Source organism: Danio rerio, chromosome 4 (assembly GCF_049306965.1).
Source record: "Danio rerio strain Tuebingen ecotype United States chromosome 4, GRCz12tu, whole genome shotgun sequence".
Classification (NCBI taxonomy): Eukaryota; Metazoa; Chordata; class Actinopteri; order Cypriniformes; family Danionidae; genus Danio; species Danio rerio.
In genome coordinates, this window is record NC_133179.1 from 50,895,299 (window position 1) to 50,916,452 (window position 21,154).

At 38.6% G+C, this 21,154-nt stretch overlaps 13 non-coding genes and 1 pseudogene across 13 annotated transcripts; all 14 read left to right on the plus strand.

Moving 5' to 3' along the window:
• Positions 1 to 1,614: 1,614 nt before the first annotated feature.
• LOC101886111 (uncharacterized) lies at positions 1,615 to 5,673 on the plus strand (annotated as a pseudogene).
• Positions 5,674 to 11,805: 6,132 nt separating this feature from the next.
• On the plus strand, positions 11,806 to 11,887 carry trnas-gcu (transfer RNA serine (anticodon GCU)). The gene has a single exon. It is a non-coding gene; the product is annotated as a tRNA-Ser (tRNA).
• Positions 11,888 to 12,438: 551 nt separating this feature from the next.
• trnas-gcu (transfer RNA serine (anticodon GCU)) lies at positions 12,439 to 12,520 on the plus strand. Its single transcript has one exon. It is a non-coding gene; the product is annotated as a tRNA-Ser (tRNA).
• Positions 12,521 to 13,077: 557 nt separating this feature from the next.
• Positions 13,078 to 13,159, plus strand: trnas-gcu (transfer RNA serine (anticodon GCU)). The gene has a single exon. It is a non-coding gene; the product is annotated as a tRNA-Ser (tRNA).
• Positions 13,160 to 13,701: 542 nt separating this feature from the next.
• On the plus strand, positions 13,702 to 13,783 carry trnas-gcu (transfer RNA serine (anticodon GCU)). Its single transcript has one exon. It is a non-coding gene; the product is annotated as a tRNA-Ser (tRNA).
• Positions 13,784 to 14,334: 551 nt separating this feature from the next.
• trnas-acu (transfer RNA serine (anticodon ACU)) lies at positions 14,335 to 14,416 on the plus strand. The gene has a single exon. It is a non-coding gene; the product is annotated as a tRNA-Ser (tRNA).
• Positions 14,417 to 14,973: 557 nt separating this feature from the next.
• Positions 14,974 to 15,055, plus strand: trnas-gcu (transfer RNA serine (anticodon GCU)). The gene has a single exon. It is a non-coding gene; the product is annotated as a tRNA-Ser (tRNA).
• A 1,183-nt stretch (positions 15,056 to 16,238) lies between these two features.
• trnas-gcu (transfer RNA serine (anticodon GCU)) lies at positions 16,239 to 16,320 on the plus strand. The gene has a single exon. It is a non-coding gene; the product is annotated as a tRNA-Ser (tRNA).
• Positions 16,321 to 16,653: 333 nt separating this feature from the next.
• trnas-gcu (transfer RNA serine (anticodon GCU)) lies at positions 16,654 to 16,735 on the plus strand. The gene has a single exon. It is a non-coding gene; the product is annotated as a tRNA-Ser (tRNA).
• Positions 16,736 to 17,286: 551 nt separating this feature from the next.
• On the plus strand, positions 17,287 to 17,368 carry trnas-acu (transfer RNA serine (anticodon ACU)). Its single transcript has one exon. It is a non-coding gene; the product is annotated as a tRNA-Ser (tRNA).
• Positions 17,369 to 17,925: 557 nt separating this feature from the next.
• Positions 17,926 to 18,007, plus strand: trnas-gcu (transfer RNA serine (anticodon GCU)). Its single transcript has one exon. It is a non-coding gene; the product is annotated as a tRNA-Ser (tRNA).
• Positions 18,008 to 19,190: 1,183 nt separating this feature from the next.
• trnas-gcu (transfer RNA serine (anticodon GCU)) lies at positions 19,191 to 19,272 on the plus strand. Its single transcript has one exon. It is a non-coding gene; the product is annotated as a tRNA-Ser (tRNA).
• A 333-nt stretch (positions 19,273 to 19,605) lies between these two features.
• Positions 19,606 to 19,687, plus strand: trnas-acu (transfer RNA serine (anticodon ACU)). The gene has a single exon. It is a non-coding gene; the product is annotated as a tRNA-Ser (tRNA).
• A 557-nt stretch (positions 19,688 to 20,244) lies between these two features.
• On the plus strand, positions 20,245 to 20,326 carry trnas-gcu (transfer RNA serine (anticodon GCU)). Its single transcript has one exon. It is a non-coding gene; the product is annotated as a tRNA-Ser (tRNA).
• Positions 20,327 to 21,154: the final 828 nt, after the last annotated feature.

Here is a 21,154-nt window from a genome sequence, read left to right on the forward strand (position 1 = left end):
ACGTTGATCACCGACGTTGATTCAACATCGTTTTGCTCATCGGGGTAATGTTGAAACGACGTCAGGCACTCTATTTAAATCTAACCTGAAATTGTCGCAATGGGTTACTTACCCAACGTTGAATCGATGTTGATTTTCAGTCGATCGAAACAACGTTATAGAATCCACGCATTTTCAACATATAATCAACCTAATTGGTTTGTCTATCTGACGTTGAAATGATGTTCATTTTAGGTAGATTGGAACATGATAGAATCCACAAATATTCAACATATAATTTATCCAAATGATTTAACGTTGAAATGAATGCTTAAACAACCTTTTCAACATCAAACCAACACATATTACATAATTACAGTTTTTTTAAAGGATACATATTATAATTTAATCTGTACATATGACAAAACACAACACAATCAGTCATCATTTTTTATCTATACAAATATACAGCTGTACACATTTATCAAGAGCATAAATTCATTCAACTCTTCTATACACACAGTACACTTAAACACAAAGAGAGAACATTTAAATTATAGGCAAAAATTGTGAAAACCATTTACTCAAAAAATAAAACTGTGGAATATTAAATACATTTGTCTATTTGTGTTCTATTTCAACATGTATTTTTCATTAGAGTAAAAATGCATTTGATTTCAGATGTGCATAATAACAATTTACTATTAGGGTCAAAATACAGGTTTAAATCACAATGCTTATAAGCTGTTTAAAGAACAACTTTATTGAATTAATTGAGAAAGATACAATATGCCTATCACAGAAAATAAAATGCAGATGCAACCATAGAAAAAAATATTCTCGCTGGATTAGCAGGGTCAATAAATAAATAAATTAAAAACAAATGAATTTTTAGGTGGTGTGAAACTGTCGGGAAGCCAATCCTCTACAGTGCCACCATTTACTAGAATTCCATCCCAGTTTTTCCAGAAATACAAAGTATTAGTGACCCAGAGACTTGTCTGGGAACAAGCTTGAAAGATTACTATTATTATATTTACTATTACACTATTATATTATTTTACGCAACAATCGCTCAACCGGATGTGCGTGCGAAAGGCCTATAAGTCATGACTAGGCCCACGCGAAATCTGCGCACGCAGAATTCCGCAGATTTTCCACAGAATTCCGCAGATTTTTAGCCCATCATTAATTCTGTTTATTTACCTTGAGTAAATATGTGTAAATCTAAATTTATTGAGTCTTAAAATTAATTACAGTAATATCATTGACTAATATGAAAATGTTAATCGGATTTAAGTACAATGCCGTTTGTAAAGTAATATTTTCTGTCTTTTAGTAGATATATTATATGAGAGACTTGCTTTGTTTACCAAATAAAGTGAATCTATTTGGATTTGCATTGTGAACATTAATTAACAGTAAAAAAGGTATTTTTTTTTCCCCCATATTAAGGTTTTAGTTATGATAACCCCAAAATCATTCTGCAGAAATCCGCAGATTTCTACCAAAATTTTCAGCAGAAATTGCAAAAAACATATTCATATCATGCAGATTCCATCTAGCCCTAGTCATGACTACAACAGTAAGTGGCAAAAAAGCTTAACAAAAAAGACTTTTATTTTGGCATGTCGTGTGACGTCATCAGGCAGCGCCGCTTCAGCGCTGTAATTCAACTGGAGTAAGGTTTGTTTTAAAACGTTTACAGATATAAACCGCTTTAAAGTTAAAGTTTTTAAGTTTTAGTTTTTTATATGATGTTAAATTATGTTACTACTGTTGGAAATATTATTTTAACCCTTTATAAAACGTAGTACTAATTTATTATCAGTAACAGAGGGCGTTTTTTAATAAAGTAACGTTTTAAAGAAACGTTTTACCTGATTTCTTTTTGTTAATTACTCTTAAATAAAGAAACTGTTTAAGAAGTTAACTGTTCAAGAAAAGTTATTTTGTTTCTGTTCATTGTTTTATTTATTTTAAACAGGACATTTTTATTGTTTTGTTGATTTTAAACAGGATAAAGTGTCCAAACACAGAGAAAAACTCCTGCTGAAGCGACTGATCTCCACACTGTTATAAAGATGGCGTTTATTAAAGAGGAGAGTGAAGATGTGAAGATTGAAGACACATTCAGAGTCAAACAGAAAGATCTGCAGGAACAAACAGGTTGATTTTTATTATCAGGCCCCTTTTACACTTGTGCGTTTTAGTTTTAAAACGATGTCCACACTAGCATTCCACCTAGCGTTTCTGAACAGCTCTCTGTCCACACCAAAACGCTGAAAACGCACAACACGTAACCACACACACACTCTCAGGCAAGCGCTGCAGATTATCTATCAAAATGAGAGCTGTGCTCGTCGGACTGCTCATCAAGCATCTCCCGCTGGATCTAATCTCCCTATATTTATTAAACGTGATATTTCATTCATCTTGTTGTCTATATCTAACGACATATTCCTCGACTTTGGTCATTGGAATCTATTACTTGTTCTCAGGTAACGTGTTTTGGCTGAGCGCAAAGATAAGTTAATGATTAATATAACCACATAGCCTACAATCTGTATATTGACTGATCGCTTGCCTTTATTTCCTATAATGTATAAACTTATTGTCTGTTATACTTTTGTAATGGCCATTATCGATTATTTAAACTGATATTCAGCAAATGAGAGGGTAAGTTTCGTATTTTCACTGAAATTGAAAAGAGGCAGTTTTTATAGACTCCGTTTTGTTATTAATATCCACACAGTGAAGATGAGGGTCATAAATGCAGCACAACGCCTCAACATTTCTTCTGTCTGTTAAGTTGCTAATATCAAAATGAAAATAGGCAGTTCCTTAAAACTTGTTTTCATTTTATTGTTGAGAAAGTGAAACAACGTAGCCAGGGTGATGTGAATGAAGTTATAAAGTACACTGTTCCCTTTGAAGATTTACTCGTGTCCTCGGTATAGTCTGTTTTCCATATCAAACTGAGGAGGGGGAGACTGCAGCCTTGATCAAACTTGAGAAGTCTGAACTTACAAGAAGAGAATCCAGGACGGAACTATGTATCTTCGTTTTCCCCCATCCACACTGGAAAAGCAGTGTTTTAGACTGAAAACGGCCTCTTCTTCTTCATCTTCATCTTTTATAAACAAGTCTTCATTTTTCCTTTGGTCTTAAATTAAGGTTCATGTTTTTCTACCCAATCTGGCCCAAACCCACACAATCACCATCAATCCATCTCATTGTTTTTTACCCAGACATTTAAAAAGAATATATTTTAGAGCAGTAATCACAGTACCTTAAAACCATGATATTTTTATTCAAGCTTATCATACTGTCAGAATCTTATACTGGCCCATGCCTAATGCTGCTTGATGTTGCAAAGTCATATTTTCTTATTTTTCTTTGTATGTACAGTCATGAACATGTATAGCCGTTTATTATTCCATGTCATTTCTCCAATAGGCAACTGAATTGTAAGTTTTAAATCAATAGCAAATGAGATCAGGTCACTATGAATTTTTGTATGTCGCTGTTTGTCTTTGTACTCCGTCTATTCTGAGAGCTGATGCTGAGTATTCTTAGGAATTTTCACCCTTGAAATTGTTAACCCTGGGTCAGTCTAACCCTGTATAAACATAAAAACAAAAATAATACATTTTACACTGCTCATGCTATGCCTGGGGTTATAAAATAATCCTGGGTGTTCATTAACAGATAGTTCACATTCGCAAACCCCGAGTTAACATTATTATTCGTATATTTACGTTGTCACTGTCCCCGATTGGAAAAAAAGCAGATAACCTTTTTTTTTTAAATGGCATTTCTGCATCTTGTCGGGTATAAAATGTCATCATGTAGGTCTTCAGCTAAGCCTCAGGACATGCACAAAGGAAAAAAAAAACAAAGGCAAAAGTACAAATGAATGAAAACAAGTAGCAAAGTATGTCATCTTCTCATCACTCCAGTTTACAGCAAACATGGCATTAAGCATTTGCACAAGTTCATTCATTCATTTACCTTCGGCTTAGTCCTTTTATTCATCAGGGTTCGCCACAGTGGAATGAACCACCAACTTATCAAGCATATGTTTTAAACAGCGGATACCTGTCCAGCTGCAAACCAGTACCGGGAAACATTTGCATTAGTTATATACAATAATGCAAACTCACTAATATAAGCTGAATTATGTGCACTTGCTATGAACATGCAGGATTTGTCTTAATCAGGTTTTCCAGGAAAGAGATGCACATGAGGAAACACAACATGAGTAATCTCGAGTGCATTTGATCATTTGCATTTACAGCCACAGGCACAAAAAGAGCTTGGTTTTCCTCTGACCTCCAAAATGAAATATTCTGCAAGGTATATGATCTGATTTTGAGCTGAAACCTCAGACACATTCTGGAAACACTAAAGACTTACTTTACATCTTGTAAAAAAGGTTTATAACAGGAACTCTTTAAAGGTATTTCTGACACAGAAATGAAAATAGCCTCACCATTTACTTTCCATTGTGCGGTTTTAAACCTTGATGAGTTTCTTAATTCTGTTGAACACAAAATAAGATATTGTGATAAAAACGCTGGCTTACTTTGTGTTCCAGAAGAAAGGAAATGTTTAAAACCACATGATGGAGAGTAAATGATAAGCTCATTTTAGTATTTAGGGTAAACATTGATTTCATGCTTGCCAATTTAAGCCTTCAGACTAAAGTTAACTTTTTTTGTTCTTTTTTTAAGACCTGATGGTGCTGAACAAAGAGACACATCAATGGAATGAATTGGAAGAGAAACAACAAGAAATAACGACTGATGAAAAACCCACACTGACTAAAAAGACTTCATCATGCGGAAGACCTCTGAAATCCAAGTATAGGTGTAATTACAGCTGTAAACAGAGTAGAAAGAGTTTCTGTCAAAAGCCAAACCTTGATGTTCACACTAGGGAGAAACCTTACACCTGCAAACAGTGTGGAAAAAGCTTCTATAATACAGGAAACTTAACAGTGCACATGAGAATTCACACTGGAGAGAGGCCGTACACATGCCAACAGTGTGGGAAAAGCTTCTATTCTACAGGAAACTTGGCAGTGCACATGAGAATTCATACTGGGGAGAGGCTCTACTCTTGTCCTCAGTGTGGAAAGAGTTGTAAGCAAAATGGCAATCTTGAAGTCCACATGAGAACACACACTGGAGAGAGAAGCTTTATCTGCACACAGTGTGGGAAAGGTTTTTCTCAAAAACAAAACCTTACCATCCACATGAGGATTCACACTGGAGAGAAACCTTACACATGCACAGAGTGTGGTAAAAGTTTCCCACATATAGGCTCACTCAAACACCACATGATAAGTCACACCGGACAGAAGCCGTTTGCATGTGCTCATTGTGGAAAGAGCTTCACAACCAAAGCTAGCCTCATGAATCACATGAATGGTCACACTGGAACCACAGTGTTCACATGTGATCAGTGTGGAAAGAGTCTCACATGCAAAGACTCCATCAAGCAACACATGAAGACTCACTTAGGAGAGCGTTTTCGATGCAGTGAGTGTGGAAAGGTCTTAAAACATAAAAGAAGCCTCGTCAATCACATGAAGCTTCACAATGGAGAGCAAAAAATGAGGCCTTGTCCAGCAGAGCTTAAGGCTCTCACCCAGTAAAGCATGGAATAGCATCTCGGGACAAGTGTGAACTCTTGAATAGATCTCAAGTTACAGCAATGAAACCCTTTGAACTTGAAGATTTTAACTCAATAACTGAAGAGGGGTGAAGATGTACCAGGTTGTGAGAGTTTCTACTTCTTTGCAAGAAAGCAAAATAACTCTGTATGTGTTTCAAGTTATTATGAACTGAGAACCAATTTTGTGCACATTGCACACTGCAATCAAATGGTCGGCTCTGAAAGGAGAATTTAAAAGATTAGAGAGGAGAAAATGTTTGGGGAGATTGTGTTTTTGATCATTCACATTGTTTGATTTTCACTCCCTTGAACAAACACAGATTTGCCCCCAATTTTGGGCTTTTGTCTGCAGTTTCACAAAACTTGCTGGTGAATGAAAGTCCACCTAAACTCGGCTGGTGTGAACTTGCAATGACAGTGAGAGACTGATGCAGACTCCATAAAGCCCTGATCAGACTACACAATGCCATTTGCCAATTACAACAGATGATATATATATATACTAACCAGCAATGATAGGTGAGCAAAATAAAAATTGAAATAGAATACTTTTATTTGACCTTTCATGAGTCTAATAATCTCAAAATCACACTTTAAAAGAAGGTCCAAAAACCTGCATTTACAAATGAAGAATGTTTTGCAAAGCATAAAAGGTTGTTAACCAGGTAATGCTGTGTACGATTTGTTTTAGTTACACCAAATTTAACTTGTTTATTGTAAAAAGGGTTTACATGGATATTGACATGAGACATTCTGTATTATGTATTATGAGTCATGAGTAGGGCCAGACAGAATCTGTCGACGTTTTTTGCTATTTCTGCAAAGAATTTTGATAAAAATCTGTTAATTTCTGCCGAAATATTTTGGGAGTATCATAACTAAAACTTAAATATGTGAAACAAAGAATAATATCTTTTAAACTTTTATTTAATGTTTAAAATGCAAATCCAATTAGATGTACTTCATCTGGTAAACAAAGCAAGTCTCTCGTATAATATTTCTACTAAAAGACAGAAAATATTACGGTACAAAGTGCATTGTAGATAAATCAGATGAACATTTTCATATTAGTCAATAATATTACTGTTATTAATTTAAAAAGTGAATAAATATATATTTACACACATTTACTCAAGTAAATTAAATAGAATTATTGATGGGCTAAAAATCTGCAGAAAATCTGTGGAATTCTGCGCGTATATGCAGTTGTAGAAAACATGCTAAGTGTTTTTAATAACTTTCACAAAATTGGCAAGTTTTCCTCAGTATCAAATTTTAATCTCAGGAATTCTTTTGATGGATACACATTATTAATCATTTTAACTGAAGTTCTTTAATTTTGGGGAGAATTAAAAAAGAAATTAAATTCTTTTAAAATAAACGAGGTCTGAGCTGATTAGGATGAAGCCTTTAAATAAGAATATTCATTTAAAGCTTATAATTACATTTTGTATCTCTAAAAATAAAGATGGAAGAGCGAACATTACAGAATAGTGTGAAAGAAAACCTCTGATCAATACTGTGATGTTTTTAGGAATAACATTAAAAATTGTGTAAAACTCTTTAGGGTGACAAGCAAAACCCTGTTTAAAGAATGGGTTGAATTATTTTAATTTAGCAAAAAGATTGTCATTTAAAATGAAAAAAGTCAAATGTGATTATAATCTATTTGAACGAGTTTTCATTTAATTTTGATGAGATGACGAGGAATCTGAACCAGCACCAAAGCCACTTCCTCCACCTGCTCCATCAATAGAATATCCTCCTGTTACCTCAGATGCCACTGAACTTTTACTATAGTTCCCACTATGATTTGGCCACAACCAGCACCAGCAGTACCACCAGCTCAACCCGCAACATGTACAGAGAAGCTGAAGCACTGGGAGCCACTGAACAATGTACCACATGTCCCCTCAAGCTACTTAATACAGTGATCTTTTTTTTTTTTTTTTTAGCTCTGCACAGTTGCCAGACATTCAGAATCGCTCCCCAGCAAACATCAGAAACAGGTGAGTTCAACAAAGGCTTCCACCCATGTGAAAAAAAAAAAAAATGTTGCACAACAAATAGTAGTAGTAACTATAGTATACAGCCACAGTAAAAAGTTTGGAATATTTTATAATAAGCTTATTCTGCTCACTAAAATGTTATTGCATTTTTAAATAACTGTTATTTTATTAAATGTTTAAAATATAATTTATTCACGTTTAAGCCTGAATTGTACGCATGATTAGTCTTAAGCGTGATGATTATGGAGGACCAAGAGTCTGAGGTTGCCACAGCGGGATGAACCGCCAACTTATCCAGCAAGTTTTTACACAGCAGATGCCCTTCCAGCCGCAACCCATCTCTGGAAAACACACACACACACACACACATGCTCTCTCTCTTTCACACACGCACGCATGCTCTCTCTCTTTCACACATGCACACACACTCACACACAGACACGCACGCATGTCACACACACACACATGCACATAAACTCTCTCACACACACTCTCTTTCTCACACAAACATGCACGTGCACACACACACACTCTTATGCTTATGGTTATTATTGTTCTGTATTTTAATGTACAAATGATCTATAGAAATGTCATTGAGCTACAGTGTATAGAATTAAAAGTCAGGGAGTAGTCAGTTATTTATATATGCATTATTTATCTAACAATTGTCAACAGAACAGTAATGAATATAGAGTAGAAAATGTAAAAATAATAAATTAGTTATTAATAATACAGTATTAACAATATAAATAAACAATGTAAATAAAATGTTAAATACAAACAGAAACCGACACAAAGGGCACTTAAAAGTCAAGGACCAGTCATTTATAAATGCAATATTTATTTAACAATGGTCAACAAAACAGTAATGAACATGGAATAAAAAAATCTAAAAAATTAAATAAGTTAAATATTAACAGAAAAAAATACAAAAATTAACAAATTAAATAAAATGTTGAATAAATTTAGAAACCAACAACAAGTGAATTAGAATAAATTGAACTATTATGGTGCACCGTTGTGGAGGATAGTAGCATCTGTGTGCAAGTCCAATATAAACTAAGGATAGCTGATGTTGTGCTGCATCTTCTTTTGTTTAAAAGTAACTGTGTAGTTACAAATACAGGGAAAATCTGTTTGCTAATTATACATACATGAACACATTAGTGCATTGAATGACTACGTTTTTGTGAGCTAAACTAGGTTTTTGGGAACTAAGCATTGTATCAGTTGATAAAATATGGTTATTTTCTGTAAATTAAAACAGTTATATAAAACTTCCGTATTTTTACAGAAAATTCCTGGCAACCACTGCCGGTATTTTTCAGTAAATTTAAAGGATTTTTTTAGCAGTGTAAATAAGTTAAAGTTAATTATAAATGTTGTGTTGATTGAACTAAACAACATTACCTTACCTTTATGTAACTTACTTAAGTTCACTCAAATGAATATTCTTTCTTTAAGGTAACTTAACTTGGTTACGTGGAACCTGTAACATAAAAAAGTTAATTAAAGCCAACATATCATTTTTTTGAGTGCAAGGTCCTCTGTCCACGAGACTGCAATGGGCATTTCTCAATCTGAAAAAAATCATGAAAAATAGAATAAATAATTTTAACTCAATGACTCCTTTAATAAAGCATAAAATAGCTCTGTAAATTAATTTAACACTGTTTCTAGAATGTGTGTAATATTTATCTAATATGTAATTGTACAGTTTGTATCTCCAAAAACGAAAAGAAAAAGATAGAGGTAAAGTTGGTTTTATATTCGCACATTTGCTCATTTAGAAGTCTCTATATTGTTCACCATAAACTTTGAATATTCGTTTGAAATTAGCATGCAAGTATGATTTGAGAACAATATCAACAATTATCTAATTCACTGTGAACAATGCTGTACTTTGATAATCATTAATCAATGTCTGCTAATATGATTTTCCTATTTAGAATTTGCAAAAAAAAAAATTCTGAAATGATATTATTGAGGAGAATGTCTGAATATCCAAATATAAAACCAACTTTACCTCTATAAGAAAAAAAATAAGAGGAACTGGACAGGAACATTCCAGGCCTTAAAACCACATGCTGTATTGTACATTCATAATCCATTCCCCCACCTTTTAAAATCTCTCTCATAAATGGTCAAACTATAGTTAATTATTCGACGTAAATCTCAAAATACATGCATTTTAAAACACATTATTATTTAAAAACAAGTATGACATGTTTTACATAGATACTGTACTGAATGTACTGAAGCCTAACAAGTTAAGCAAATTTCAACAAACATTATATCATGTAAACGAAATACACACCCTTTGATAAATCTCAAGCCACTTATTTATTGAGGAGCTGGCCTGTTCCTGTTGCCCTCATCTGATGGCCAAACTCCTGTGCTGGCAAACTTTTTCAGATGTGAAATCCAGTCAGCGTCTGACATGGCTTTGTGGAATTTTTCAGACATTTTTTCTCCTATAAATTAAACGGTTTTAGATTAAAGTATCCAAATTTGAATTACAACACACTAAAACATTAATACGTGCAATTATGTAGATTTTCTTATCTTTTTTAAGAAATCACTATCAGAAAAAAAATCCTGAACTTTAAACAAAACGATGCTGTGCTCTGTCGAATGATGCTGTTTGTCGAAAATCACTGAAGGTCAAGGAACTTTTTTGACCTCTGACCCGCCTCCAGATGACCCTGTTATTCCTTCGTGTACCTTCGGCTCAGTTCGTAAAATTGATTGACATCTGACTAACCTGTTTGACTGCACACATAGCGGTGAATCTTAGAACGGTTCCTTCCCCAGCTTTAACATTGCCATGACTCTGATTGGTCAAATGTTGAAAATGTTGAGAATTATGGTCCGCGATTGGCTGCAAATGTTGAGATGCTGCAACTTGATTGGCTACAATGTTGGACCGAATCGCTCCGATTGGCCCTCATCTTCAACATTTGTGAAATATTGATGGACAATCCTTCAGCAGCTGGCATTGCTAATCCATTGTGCTCTTTAAATCCTATCCTCGTCGCTAATATGTCCTGGCATTCGAGAGAGCTTGGTGCTTCTGTGGAACTTGTTTTACTCTCACTCTCTTAGCATTTTGAAGGATGTTGTTGCAAAATTTTATTACGAAGTGGCCAAGTCCATCGAATCCCATCCTTGTCGTTTCAAATGCTTTGGCGTTTGAAAGAGGCCGGTGCTTTTGTGAAAGGTGTTTTACTCGCACGCTCTTATCGTTTTAAAGAATGTTATTGTAAAAATTCATGTCATCTTTACCGAAAAGAGCTGCAAATACATACAGAAATGCTATAGTCCAGCCCCCATCAGGAAAGGGAGTATATACATGACGAGGTGGCCGAGTCCATCGAATCCCATTTTTGTCGTTCATATGGCAAAACTGAAAGTCATCTTATCGAAAATAGTTGCACAAACATACATTTACAAATATGTGCCACAGTCTGGCCTCCACCAGAGAAAAAGGTGTATACGAGACGAGTTGGCGAGTGGTTAAGGCGATTGACTGCTAGTCCATTGTGCTTTGCACACGTGTGTCTGAATCCCATACTCATTGCTAACATGTTCTGGCATTCGATAGAATGGTGTTTCTGTAGAAGTTGTTTTACTATCACTCTCTTAGCGGTTTGAAGGATGTTGTTGCAAAATTTAATATCATCTTTATAAAAAAAGAGCTGCAAATACAAACATATATGCCATAGTCCTGCCCCCATCATGAAAGTGAGTACATACATGACGAAGAGGAAGAGTCCATCGAATCCCATCCTTGTCGTTCGAATGCTCTGGTGTTCGAAAGAGGCCGGTGCTTCCGTGGAAGGTGTTTTACTCGCACGCTCTTATCGTTTTGAAGGATGTTGTTGCAAAATTTAACGTCATCTTTACCGAAAATAGCAGCAAATACATACAGAAATGCCATAGTCCAGCCCCCAACAGGCAAGTGAGTACATACATGACGGGGTGGCCGAGTCCATCGAATCCCATTTTTGTCGTTCATTTGCTCTGTCGTTCATACGGCAAAACTGAAAGTCATCTTACCGAAAATAGTTGCAGAAACATACATTTACAATTATGTGCCACAGTCCGCCTCCAACAGAGAAGAGGGAAAATACATGACGAGGTGGCCGAGTGGTTAAGGCGATGGACTGCTAATCCATTGTGCTCTGCACGCGTGGGTTTGAATCCCATCCTCGTCGCTCATATTTTATGGCATTCAAGAGATCATGGTCTTTCTGTAGAAGTTCTCTCACTCTTTTAGCGTTTTGAAGGATGTTGTTGCAAAATTTTATGTCAACTTTATCGAAAATAGCTGCAAATACAAACATATATGCCATAGTCCAGCCCCCATCATGAAAGTGAGTACATACATGACGAGGTGGAAGAGTCCATCGAATCCCATCCTTGTCGTTCAAAAGCTCTGGCGTTAGAAAGAGGCCGGTGCTTCCGTGGAAGGTGTTTTACTCGCACGCTCTTATCGTTTTGAAGGATGTTGTTGCAAAATTTAACATCATCCTTACCGAAAATAGCAGCAAATACATACAGAAATGCCATAGTCCAGCCCCCAACAGGAAAGTGAGTACATACATGACAGGGTGGCCGAGTCCATCGAATCCCATTTTTGTCGTTCATTTGCTCTCTCGTTCATACGGCAAAACTGAAAGTCTTCTTACCGAAAATAGTTGCAGAAACTTACATATACCAATATGTGGTACAGTCCGGCCTCCACCAGAGAAAAAGCAAAATGCATGACGAGGTGGCCGAGTGTCTAAGGCGATGGACTGCTAATCCATTGTGCTTTGCACACGTGGGTTCGATTCCCATCCTTGTCGCCGATATGTTCTGGAATTCGAGAGATCATGGTGTTTTTGTAGAAGTTCTTTTACTCTCACTCTTTTAGTGATTTGAAGGATGTTGTTGCAAAATTTTATGTCATCTTTATCGAAAATAGCTGCAAATACAAACATATATGCCATAGTCCAGCCCCCATCATGAAAGTGAGTACATACATGACGAGATGGAAGAGTCCATCGAATCCCATCCTTGTCGTTCAAATGCTCTGGCGTTCGAAAGAGGCCGGTTCTTCCGTGGAAGGTGTTTTACTCGCACGCTCTTATTGTTTTGAAGGATGTTTTTGCAAAATTTAACGTCATCTTTACCGAAAATAGCAGCAAATACATACAGAAATGCCGTAGTCCAGCCCCCAACAGGAAAGTGAGTACATACATGACGGGGTGGCTGAGTCCATCAAATCCCATTTTTGTCGTTCATTTGTTCTCTCGTTCATACGGCAAAACTGAAAGTCTTCTTACCGAAAATAGTTGCAGAAACATACATATACAAATATGTGCCACAGTCCGGCCTCCACCAGAGAAAAAGGAAGATACATGACGAGGTGGCCGAGTGGTTAAGGCGATGGACCGCTAATCCATTGTGCTTTGCACGCGTGGGTTGGAATCTCATCCTCGTCGCTCATATGTTCTGGCATTCGAGAGATCATTGTGTTTCTGTAGAAGTTCTCTCACTTTTTTAGCGTTTTGAAGGATGTTGTTGCAATATTTTATATCAACTTTATCGAAAATAGCTGCAAATACAAACATATATGCCATAGTCCAGCCCCCATCATGAAAGTGAGTACATACATGACGAGTCCATCGAATCCCATCCTTGTCATTCAAATGCTCTGGCGTTTGAAAGAGGCCGGTGCTTCCGTGGAAGGTGTTTTACTCGCACGCTCTTATCGTTATGAAGGATGTTGTTGCAAAATTTAACGTCATCTTTACCGAAAATAGCAGCAAATACATACAGAAATGCCGTAGTCCAGCCCCCAACAGGCAAGTGAGTACATACATGACGGGGTGGCCGAGTCCATCGAATCCCATTTTTGTCGTTCATTTGCTCTCTCGTTCATACGGCAAAACTGAAAGTCTTCTTATCGAAAATAGTTGCAGAAACATACATATACAAATATGTGGTACAGTCTGGCCTCAACCAGAGAAGAAGGAAAATACATGACGAGGTGGCAGAGTGGTTAAGGCGATGGACTGCTAATCCGTTGTGCTCTGCACGCATGGGTTCGAATCCCATCCTCGTCGCTCATATTTTATGGCATTCAAGAGATCATGGTCTTTCTGTAGAAGTTCTCTCACTCTTTTAGCATTTTGAAGGATGTTGTTGCAAAATTTTATGTCAACTTTATCGAAAATAGCTGCAAATACAAACATATATGCCATAGTCCAGCCCCCATCATGAAAGTGAGTACATACATGACGAGGTGAAAGAGTCCATCAAATCCCATCCTTGTCGTTCAAATTCTCTGGCGTTTAAAAGAGGGCAGTGCTTCCGTGGAAGGTGTTTTACTCGCACGCTCTTATCGTTTTGAAGGATGTTGTTGCAAAATTTAACATCATCTTTACCGAAAATAGCAGCAAATACATACAGAAATGCCATAGTCCAGCCCCCAACAGGAAAGTGAGTACATAAATGACGGGGTGGCCGAGTCCATCGAATTCCATTTTTGTCGTTCATTTGCTCTGTCGATCATACGGCAAAACTAAAAGTCATCTGACCGAAAATAGTTGCAGAAACATACATTTACAATTATGTGCCACAGTCCGGCCTCCACCAGAGAAGAAGGAAAATACGTGACGAGGTGGCCGAGTGGTTAAGGCGATGGACTACTAATCCATTGTGCTCTGCACGTGAGGGTTCGAATCCCATCCTCCTCGCTCATATGTTCTGGCATTTGAGAGATCATTGTGTTTCTGTAGAAGTACTTTTACTCTCACTCTTTTAGCGTTTTGAAGGATGTTGTTGCAAAATTTAACGTCATCTTTATCGAAAATAGCTGCAAATAGAAACATATATGCCATAGTCCAGCCCCCATCATGAAAGTGAGTACATACATGACGAGGTGGAAGGGTCCATCGAATCCCATCCTTGTTGTTCAAATACTCTGGCATTCGAAAGAGGCCGGTGCTTCCGTGGAAGGTGTTTTACTCTCACGCTCTTATCGTTTTGAAGAATGTTGTTGCAAAATTTTACGTCATCTTTACTGAAAATAGCAGCAAATACATACAAAAATGCCGTAGTCCAGCCCCCAACAGGTAAGTGAGTACATACATGACGGGGTGGCCGAGTCCATCGAATCCCATTTTTGTCGTTCATTTGTTCTCTCGTTCATACGGCAAAACTGAAAGTCTTCTTACCGAAAATAGTTGCAGAAACATACATATACCAATATGTGGTACAGTCCGGCCTCCACCAGAGAAAAAGGAAGATACATGACGAGGTGGCCGAGTGGTTAAGGTGATGGACTGCTAATCCATTGTGCTTTGCATGCGTGGGTTCGAATCCCATCCTCGTCGCTCATATGTTCCGGCATTCGAGAGATCATGGTGTTTCCGTAGAACTTCTCTCACACTTTAAGCGTTTTGAAGGATGTTGTTGCAAAATTTTATGTCAACTTTATCGAAAGTAGCTGCAAATACAAACATATATGCCATAGTCCAGCCCCCATCATGAAAGTGAGTACATACATGACGAGGTGGAAGAGTCCATCGAATCCCATCCTTGTCGTTCAAATGCTCTGGCGTTCGAAAGAGGCCGGTGCTTCCGTGGAAGGTGTTTTACTCGCACGCTCTTATCGTTTTGAAGGATGTTGTTGCAAAATTTAACGTCATCTTTACCGAAAATAGCAGCAAATACATACAGAAATGCCGTAGTCCAGCCCCCAACAGGAAAGTGAGTACATACATGACGGGGTGGCCGAGTCCATCGAATCCCATTTTTGTCGTTCATTTGCTCTCTCGTTCATACGGCAAAACTGAAAGTCATCTTACCGACAATAGTTGCAGAAACATACATATACAAATATGTGGTACAGTCCGGCCTCCACCAGAGAAAAAGAAAAATATGTGACGTGGTGGCCGAGTGGTTAAGGCGATGGACAGCTAATCCACTGTGCTTTGCACGCGTGGGTTGGAATCTCATCCTCGTCGCTCATATGTTCTGGCATTCGAGAGATCATAGTGTTTCGCAGAAGTTCTCTCACTCTTTTAGCGTTTTTAAGGATGTTGTTACAATTTTTTATTTCAACTTTATCGAAAATAGCTGCAAATACAAACATATATTCCATAGTCCAGCCCCCATCATGAAAGTGAGTACATACATGACGAGGTGAAAGAGTCCATCAAATCCCATCCTTGTCGATCAAATTCTCTGGCGTTCGAAAGAGGCCGGTGCTTCCATGGAAGGTGTTTTACTCGCACGCTCTTATCGTTTTGAAGGATGTTGTTGCAAAATTTAACGTCATCTTTACCGAAAATAGCAGCAAATACATACAGAAATGCCGTAGTCCAGCCCCCAACAGGAAAGTGAGTACATACATGACGGGGTGGCCGAGTCCATGGAATCCCGTTTTTGTCGTTCATTTGCTCTCTCGTTCATACGGCAAAACTGAAAGTCTTCTTACCGAAAATAGTTGCAGAAACATACATATACAAATATGTGGTACAGTCCGGCCTCCACCAGAGAAAAAGAAAAATATGTGACGTGGTGGCCGAGTGGTTAAGGCGATGGACTGCTAATCCACTGTGCTTTGCACGCGTGGGTTGGAATCTCATCCTCGTCGCTCATATGTTCTGGCATTCGAGAGATCATAGTGTTTCGCAGAAGTTCTCTCACTCTTTTAGTGATTTGAAGGATGTTGTTGCAAAATTTAACGTCATCTTTACCGAAAATAGCAGCAAATACATACAGAAATGCCGTAGTCCAGCCCCCAACAGGAAAGTGAGTACATACATGACGGGGTGGCCGAGTCCATCAAATCCCATTTTTGTCGTTCATTTGTTCTCTTGTTCATACGGCAAAACTGAAAGTCTTCGTAACAAAAATAGTTGCAGAAACATACATATACAAATATGTGCCACAGTCCGGCCTCCACCAGAGAAAAAGGAAGATACATGACGAGGTGGCCGAGTGGTTAAGGCGATGGACTGCTAATCCATTGTGCTCTGCACGCGTGGGTTCGAATCCCATCCTCGTCGCTCATATGTTCTGGCATTCGAGAGATCATTGTGTTTCTATAGAAGTTCTCTCACTCTTTTAGCGTTTTGAAGGATGTTGTTGCAAAATTTTATGTCAACTTTATCGAAAATAGCTGCAAATACAAACATATATGCCATAGTCCAGCCCCCATCATGAAAGTGAGTACATACATGACGAGGTGGAAGAGTCCATCGAATCCCATCCTTGTCGTTCAAATTCTCTGGCGTTTAAAAGAGGGCAGTGCTTCCGTGGAAGGTGTTTTACTCGCACGCTCTTATCGTTTTGAAGGATGTTGTTGCAAAATTTAACATCATCTTTACCGAAAATAGCAGCAAATACATACAGAAATGCCATAGTCCAGCCCCCAACAGGAAAGTGAGTACATAAATGACGGGGTGGCCGAGTCCATCGAATTCCATTTTTGTCGTTCATTTGCTCTGTCGATCATACGGCAAAACTAAAAGTCATCTGACCGAAAATAGTTGCAGAAACATACATTTACAATTATGTGCCACAGTCCGGCCTCCACCAGAGAAGAAGGAAAATACGTGACGAGGTGGCCGAGTGGTTAAGGCGATGGACTACTAATCCATTGTGCTCTGCACGTGAGGGTTCGAATCCCATCCTCCTCGCTCATATGTTCTGGCATTTGAGAGATCATTGTGTTTCTGTAGAAGTACTTTTACTCTCACTCTTTTAGCGTTTTGAAGGATGTTGTTGCAAAATTTAACGTCATCTTTATCGAAAATAGCTGCAAATAGAAACATATATGCCATAGTCCAGCCCCCATCATGAAAGTGAGTACATACATGACGAGGTGGAAGGGTCCATCGAATCCCATCCTTGTTGTTCAAATACTCTGGCATTCGAAAGAGGCCGGTGCTTCCGTGGAAGGTGTTTTACTCTCACGCTCTTATCGTTTTGAAGAATGTTGTTGCAAAATTTTACGTCATCTTTACTGAAAATAGCAGCAAATACATACAAAAATGCCGTAGTCCAGCCCCCAACAGGTAAGTGAGTACATACATGACGGGGTGGCCGAGTCCATCGAATCCCATTTTTGTCGTTCATTTGTTCTCTCGTTCATACGGCAAAACTGAAAGTCTTCTTACCGAAAATAGTTGCAGAAACATACATATACCAATATGTGGTACAGTCCGGCCTCCACCAGAGAAAAAGGAAGATACATGACGAGGTGGCCGAGTGGTTAAGGTGATGGACTGCTAATCCATTGTGCTTTGCATGCGTGGGTTCGAATCCCATCCTCGTCGCTCATATGTTCCGGCATTCGAGAGATCATGGTGTTTCCGTAGAACTTCTCTCACACTTTAAGCGTTTTGAAGGATGTTGTTGCAAAATTTTATGTCAACTTTATCGAAAGTAGCTGCAAATACAAACATATATGCCATAGTCCAGCCCCCATCATGAAAGTGAGTACATACATGACGAGGTGGAAGAGTCCATCGAATCCCATCCTTGTCGTTCAAATGCTCTGGCGTTCGAAAGAGGCCGGTGCTTCCGTGGAAGGTGTTTTACTCGCACGCTCTTATCGTTTTGAAGGATGTTGTTGCAAAATTTAACGTCATCTTTACCGAAAATAGCAGCAAATACATACAGAAATGCCGTAGTCCAGCCCCCAACAGGAAAGTGAGTACATACATGACGGGGTGGCCGAGTCCATCGAATCCCATTTTTGTCGTTCATTTGCTCTCTCGTTCATACGGCAAAACTGAAAGTCATCTTACCGACAATAGTTGCAGAAACATACATATACAAATATGTGGTACAGTCCGGCCTCCACCAGAGAAAAAGAAAAATATGTGACGTGGTGGCCGAGTGGTTAAGGCGATGGACAGCTAATCCACTGTGCTTTGCACGCGTGGGTTGGAATCTCATCCTCGTCGCTCATATGTTCTGGCATTCGAGAGATCATAGTGTTTCGCAGAAGTTCTCTCACTCTTTTAGCGTTTTTAAGGATGTTGTTACAATTTTTTATTTCAACTTTATCGAAAATAGCTGCAAATACAAACATATATTCCATAGTCCAGCCCCCATCATGAAAGTGAGTACATACATGACGAGGTGAAAGAGTCCATCAAATCCCATCCTTGTCGATCAAATTCTCTGGCGTTCGAAAGAGGCCGGTGCTTCCATGGAAGGTGTTTTACTCGCACGCTCTTATCGTTTTGAAGGATGTTGTTGCAAAATTTAACGTCATCTTTACCGAAAATAGCAGCAAATACATACAGAAATGCCGTAGTCCAGCCCCCAACAGGAAAGTGAGTACATACATGACGGGGTGGCCGAGTCCATGGAATCCCGTTTTTGTCGTTCATTTGCTCTCTCGTTCATACGGCAAAACTGAAAGTCTTCTTACCGAAAATAGTTGCAGAAACATACATATACAAATATGTGGTACAGTCCGGCCTCCACCAGAGAAAAAGAAAAATATGTGACGTGGTGGCCGAGTGGTTAAGGCGATGGACTGCTAATCCACTGTGCTTTGCACGCGTGGGTTGGAATCTCATCCTCGTCGCTCATATGTTCTGGCATTCGAGAGATCATAGTGTTTCGCAGAAGTTCTCTCACTCTTTTAGTGATTTGAAGGATGTTGTTGCAAAATTTAACGTCATCTTTACCGAAAATAGCAGCAAATACATACAGAAATGCCGTAGTCCAGCCCCCAACAGGAAAGTGAGTACATACATGACGGGGTGGCCGAGTCCATCAAATTCCATTTTTGTCGTTCATTTGCTCTGTCGATCATACGGCAAAACTAAAAGTCATCTGACCGAAAATAGTTGCAGAAACATACATTTACAATTATGTGCCACAGTCCGGCCTCCACCAGAGAAGAAGGAAAATACGTGACGAGGTGGCCGAGTGGTTAAGGCGATGGACTACTAATCCATTGTGCTCTGCACGTGAGGGTTCGAATCCCATCCTCCTCGCTCATATGTTCTGGCATTTGAGAGATCATTGTGTTTCTGTAGAAGTACTTTTACTCTCACTCTTTTAGCGTTTTGAAGGATGTTGTTGCAAAATTTAACGTCATCTTTATCGAAAATAGCTGCAAATAGAAACATATATGCCATAGTCCAGCCCCCATCATGAAAGTGAGTACATACATGACGAGGTGGAAGGGTCCATCGAATCCCATCCTTGTTGTTCAAATACTCTGGCATTCGAAAGAGGCCGGTGCTTCCGTGGAAGGTGTTTTACTCTCACGCTCTTATCGTTTTGAAGAATGTTGTTGCAAAATTTTACGTCATCTTTACTGAAAATAGCAGCAAATACATACAAAAATGCCGTAGTCCAGCCCCCAACAGGTAAGTGAGTACATACATGACGGGGTGGCCGAGTCCATCGAATCCCATTTTTGTCGTTCATTTGTTCTCTCGTTCATACGGCAAAACTGAAAGTCTTCTTACCGAAAATAGTTGCAGAAACATACATATACCAATATGTGGTACAGTCCGGCCTCCACCAGAGAAAAAGGAAGATACATGACGAGGTGGCCGAGTGGTTAAGGTGATGGACTGCTAATCCATTGTGCTTTGCATGCGTGGGTTCGAATCCCATCCTCGTCGCTCATATGTTCCGGCATTCGAGAGATCATGGTGTTTCCGTAGAACTTCTCTCACACTTTAAGCGTTTTGAAGGATGTTGTTGCAAAATTTTATGTCAACTTTATCGAAAGTAGCTGCAAATACAAACATATATGCCATAGTCCAGCCCCCATCATGAAAGTGAGTACATACATGACGAGGTGGAAGAGTCCATCGAATCCCATCCTTGTCGTTCAAATGCTCTGGCGTTCGAAAGAGGCCGGTGCTTCCGTGGAAGGTGTTTTACTCGCATGCTCTTATCGTTTTGAAGGATGTTGTTGCAAAATTTAACGTCATCTTTACCGAAAATAGCAGCAAATACATACAGAAATGCCGTAGTCCAGCCCCCAACAGGAAAGTGAGTACATACATGACGGGGTGGCCGAGTCCATCGAATCCCATTTTTGTCGTTCATTTGCTCTCTCGTTCATACGGCAAAACTGAAAGTCATCTTACCGACAATAGTTGCAGAAACATACATATACAAATATGTGGTACAGTCCGGCCTCCACCAGAGAAAAAGAAAAATATGTGACGTGGTGGCCGAGTGGTTAAGGCGATGGACAGCTAATCCACTGTGCTTTGCACGCGTGGGTTGGAATCTCATCCTCGTCGCTCATATGTTCTGGCATTCGAGAGATCATAGTGTTTCGCAGAAGTTCTCTCACTCTTTTAGTGATTTGAAGGATGTTGTTGCAAAATTTAACGTCATCTTTACCGAAAATAGCTGCAAATACAAACAGAAATGCCGTAGTCCAGCCCCCAACAGGAAAGTGAGTACATACATGACGGGGTGGCCGAGTCCATCAA